This window comes from Protopterus annectens, chromosome 5.part1 (assembly GCF_019279795.1).
Source record: "Protopterus annectens isolate FY-2018-M chromosome 5.part1, PAN1.0, whole genome shotgun sequence".
Classification (NCBI taxonomy): domain Eukaryota; kingdom Metazoa; phylum Chordata; order Ceratodontiformes; family Protopteridae; genus Protopterus; species Protopterus annectens.
In genome coordinates, this window is record NC_056736.1 from 679813669 (window position 1) to 679819668 (window position 6000).

Sequence of the window (6000 nt, forward strand, 5' to 3'; positions counted from 1 at the left end):
CTACCACAGTTTACATTACCTATGGGAGGCAGACTGAACTGCATGATATGTCAACAATACCAGTCAGACATCATACAGGTGGGATGTTGTACTGTTAACATCCTTTGCCCATGTCATGTCAGGTCCTGGTTACGGGATCTGCAACACTTGGTAGTGTATTGCGCGATGGATGAGTTTGGCCATGGGGGGGGATGCCTAGTTGTACAAGAGGTATAGTGTGTGCGGCCTCCCAACCCCAGTAACTGTGCATGTGGACATATGTGTGTTTGTTAATCTGCCATTGCTGTCTACAGATGTATGGCCATATATACCGATATAGATATATATATATCTGCTAACATATATGTAACTATGTACGTATATGCCTACACAGATGTATATCTGCATACACATATGTAACTTGCTGTGTATATGTAGATGGTTCCACTTCATATCATCGAATTATCATTTCATCGAATTTCAAATCATCAAGACCAAATTGTCAAACTCATTTAGTCGAAAACTCGTATCATCGAATCTCAAATCATTGAAAACTATAAAGCAACTACAAATAACATTCCACAAAGTTTTTACTACATTTATGCAGGGAGGCAAGCCCCCCTGCACACCCCCCATAAATAAATATACCAACTCCAAGGTCGCACTACAGTGGGGGAAAAAGGTAATTTCCTAACCCCACTGTAGTGTGACCTTGGAGTTGGTATATTTAATTACGGGGGATGTGGGGGGTGCAGAGGGGCTTGCCCCCCTGCATAAACGTAGTAAACAGTGTCTGGGATGTTATTTATAGTTGCTTTATAGTTTTCAATGATTTGAGATTCGATGATATGAGTTTTCGACTATTTGGTCTCGATGATTTGAAATTTGATGAAATGATAATTCGATGATATGAAGTGGAACCATGTAGACATATAGGTGTAGACACATATATGTGTTGATGTAGCCATTAGCATGTATATATGTCCATATATAGTAATTTATATGTATATATAGATATGTTGTAGCAGTGTAGATAGTAATATATTTACACACAGATACATCTAGATGATGGTATACATTCTCTGTACAGTTGCATGACTGGACTGGATGATGTTTCAGATATTGCCCTGACTCCATACAGTTGTAGTGGCTTACTGTTAGACCATTGTAGCTGTGTTGCGGAGGCTCCTGGGGTCAAGAACTGCATGTGCTGGATATTGCATTGCACAGCATATCTGTTAGGGCTGTGGTGGGGGGAATACAGCAGTCATCACCAGGTACCCTTCATTTGAGCCCTCACCCCCATCAACTGTGCATAAGGACAGTTTTTTTGTTGTGGGGGTTCCGGTTGTTATTCCTATCTGGTGCTGCAATTCACATATCTATCCCTAGATATATATATATATATATATATATATATATATATATATATATATATATATATATATGGACATATTTATCCATCCACCTATATACCATTGATGTGATATGATGTATGTGTGAGTCATACATTTATATGTATCTGTGTATCTCTCTACATTTACAGATTTATAACTGTCCATATGTCCATGCATGATTGGCTCATAATATTGGCCTGTCCCACATTCATCTGGCCAATTGACATGGATGATGTCAGGCATGTGGTCAGTCAGGAATGCCGATACATTACAGTTGCAGACATCATATTGTTCAGATTATGTGTATTACAACAGATCACTGTTTAACTAGCAACGTTTTACATGTATATGAACAATATTTCCCATTTATCCCAATTTGTACCCCAATTTTTTCACCCTGTGTCCACAATGTTTGCAATAAGAGGTTGAGTGTTATGATATTAGTACAATTCCTCTTATGCAGATCGACTGTGCTGCATGATATATCTGGCAATACATGGGATGTATGTATGTCCCAAATGGTGTAGTGTTAATTCACTATGATTGTGGTATGCAGGGTCCTGGGTTCGGGACATGCAGTGGCTGTCAATTATTTTGCAGGGTTGAACAAGGGCGGTGGGATGCAGGGTGATTAAGGCACTTGTAAGCAGTTGTGAGTGTGTTTGTGCAATGGTAAGCATTGCCAGCTGCAGGTAACATCCAGTTACACCAGGTTAGCCTCGACATTGCTTACTGTGTGTATGCAGTGCTCACCGTCACGCAAACACAGACCTCTGGTTATATATGCCTACAGATATTTTGTGTCAGATTTGCTGAGCCTGTAGATGTAAACTCGCTTACTAGTGCTGACATATGCTTACAACAGCTTATTGCTGCTTAACCTAACTACTGCTGTATGCATTATGATACTGACACCTTACATGTGCATTTCCTGCAGTACTCCTGTTCATATAAATGTATGTTATTTCGTGGCCACAGTACTCCAGTTCATATATATATGTTATTCCGTGGGTTATGCAACATACATATTACCCATAACGTGGTTTGCCATGGGAAATGGTATGTCCCAGTACCTTCCCTGTGTCCCCCCCTCCTTTTTAGCTGACATCCATGGGCCGGTCCCATTAGAATGGGTTCATCCAACCCCGGCATGCCTTGGTCCATAATATCGTACCCATCATGCCCCCTCCTTTCCCCTCCACATTAGTCATCCTTCCTACAGGTTCCAGAAGAATCTAACCACACCACTACACATTGCCCACTCTCCACTTCTCGAGATCCTTCACGTATGTTGTCCCAACCCATGGATCTTTAGGCTTCCCACACATTTAGTCCGCGAACATACATTACCATCTTTGCTTACCTTGGAGGCATGGTATGTTACCCTGAGGACTCTTTTTGGCAGACGTTTGGGGTTGTCCCACCAGGGACGGACATGCATTTGTTTAAGAGTAGACTTAGCAGGTTGACACTGTTTCTCCCACTGGTAGTATCCTGCCAGTAGTCTGGGAGCCAGTGCTGTGCTACGCTCAGTGGTGTGTATTATTAGATTTGCATGATATTTGCCTTTTGGCATTGATTTCCCCTTCGTCACTTGTTATATATGTGTCATGTGTCCTTGACACATGTGTACATATACTGTATGGGGTCCTGGGAACTTCTACACTTTACTTTAACACCTCACATCTGGACTTACTGCAGTAGTCCAGTTCACATATGTATGTTCTGTAGTCAGTTATGGCTTATATAACTGTATACTGTTGCCTTTCACAGGTTCAGTTTGGCTATACTATGGTGAGGACATGTTTACTACTACCCCATTCTTCTGTATGTCTGTTATGGCTTGGTGGATAGCTACTGGGACTATGGTGTATAGGGTCCTGGATTCGTGACCTGCATGGCTGTTTATTTTCTTGCCGGGCTGACAAAGGCCCATTGGGTACAGAGTGATTAAGGCACTTTAAAGCAGTTGTAAGGCCTTAAGCCCGCTTACTAGTGCGTACATATGCTTACTATTGCCCCTTTGTGCTTACACCTGCTTACTAGTGCCTTATTCTGTCTGACACTGATACGTCACATGTGCATTTCTTGCGGTACTCCATTTCATATATATATATATATATATATATATATATATATATATATATATATATATATATATATTTAAGCTATTTAGTGGGTTTTGCAACAAAAATATTGGTTAAAACATGCTTTGCCATGTTAAATAGACTGTGCTACAATGGGACTCGAACCGGGAATGCCTGCTCATTGGTCGGATGCTCTACCCACTACACTATTGCTGTTATGCTTCATTTGCATATTTCTACCATAATGTAATACCCATGTTTCCTTCCCCTGTCCCCATGCTCCATGTACACAGCATCCATCTATTCTCCAATTGCTAGCCCAGCCATACCACACCTCCACACATTTCCCTCTATGCACGTGTCGGTACTCCTCCATTATACTGTCTCGACCCAAGCTTCTGCAGGCTCTTCATCCGTTTATTCCACGTACATATGAGCCTTCCCTTGATCCTCCTCCGATACTGGTGGAAACATCTATGTGACTCACAAAGTTTGGTTCGTCCCACCTGTGACGGATCTGTTGTGTCACGAGTAGACTTTGCTGGTCTACACTGTTTCTCCCATTGGTAGCATCCTGCCAGGGGTTTGAGAAGCAGAGGTTTGCTCACACACCAGGCCAGCCTCATTTCCCAGTTTTGTGGAACCAACGCCCCAGGTGTGACATTCTGTGCATGCGGCACACCCACACGCCCCACAGTGTGCACAGTTTTCATTATTCTCTTCAGTATTATGCAAGACCACTGTTCGCACAGTATGATTGGACACGCACCGTTCTTTGATACACACAGACTGCTCGTAATACTGTGATTGAGCAATGTACACATGTTTGCTGATATTAATCTACATGCTCACATACATTTCCTATACTAGTGAATGACTGTGCTGGATGATATGTTTGTGATAACAGCAGCTGAATGTGTATCTGCCATGACTTAGTGGTGATTCACTCACACTATAGTGTGCGGGGTCAGGGGGTATGGAACCTGGGAGTGCTGATTATTTTGTTAATGGGCACGATGAGAGCTGTTGGCTACAGAGTGACTAAGGCACTGTAGAGCAATTGTAGGCGGGTATGCACAGGTTTGCGTGAGGGTCAGCATTGCTGACCTCCGGTTATGGCATCTTACACCGAGTTGGCCTCTACATTGCTTAACCAGTGTGGATGTTGCTTACCACTGCCCAAACAGGCTTAACCCCACTTGCTGCTGCATACCCCTGTGCTACTTCATGTATTTAGTTCACATTTGATGTCCGGGACAATCCGACTGGATGCTTCTCCATTGTCAGCGGTGGCCCGGGGAGTGGTGCTCCATAGTAAACCCCAACTACACATTACAAGTAATACTGAGGTGTACACATTCATAGAGAGTAACAGACTTACTATAGCCACGCACCACATCCTTCATGCTTAGTTCACGTTAACATGTCGGTATTATACATGCTTAGGTCAGGTTTACATGTCAGGTATGACTGTTGACAAAGGTCAGTTTAAGGTGAAGTTGGATTCCTATTTAACAGGTCTGGACAGGTTACACTCAGGTATTTGGGGCAGGTGTAGTTATTCCATACCTGTGTGGCAGAGCAGAAGAGAATAGTGAAGGAGCAGGTAGGTAGGTAGAGGGGGGGACATTGTAACTGTATAGTAGGCAGTTGGAATGATTGGTGGGGGAGCAATAGGGAAGGTATGCAGGATGTTGGGATTTGTATGCGAGGCAGGACAGGAGGTGTCGGTTTCACTAGTTGATGTAGGGGTAAAGATTGTAAGTTGGAGGGGGGAAATTCACCAGGTGGTGAGCATGTGCTGATCCAAGTGTGCTTGAGGTGTTCCTTCGTGTGTTATTTACATGTGTCATGTGGGAAAGCTGAGGTAATACACATGGGTAGGGGGTTCCAGATTCTGCCAATATAGTTCGGGAAGAGGGTGTCCCCTACTTGTGACTGTGAACATTAACAGTAATGTAAAAGGGGTTGATAGGTGAGTGGTGTTAATGGGGCACACAAAGGGATAGATAGTAAGGGAAATATCCAGGGATGTGCAGGAAGGCTGATGGGAAGGTCCAGAGGTGGCCATTTCTTCTACAGCAACAGCTGTGTATATATACTGCATTTGGAGGTAGGTTTGGACACTCACACCCCTGGGTGGGGGTGAGGGCAACAATAATACCTTGTGATGCCAATTAGATTGGCTTACATGTCTACAGTGGGGTGTTGCATCCAGGTGTTCTTTGGTGTTATTTAGTAGGATTTGCAACAACACATCTGGTTATACCGTACTTTGCCAATGTAAAATAGACTGTGCTGCAGTGGGACTCATACCAGCAGTGGCTGCTCGTTAGGCGGCAGCTCTGCCCAATGCACACTATTGCTTACATCCCCGGCGCGGTCCAAATAGAACCACTACAGCCAACACCTGCACACCTCGGCCCATAATTTCATATCCATAGTCCCCCCCCCCATACCTCTTCTACAACACTCATCCTTACTCTGGGTGCAGGTCGGGTCTAAACACACCACTACACACTGCCCACTCACCACTA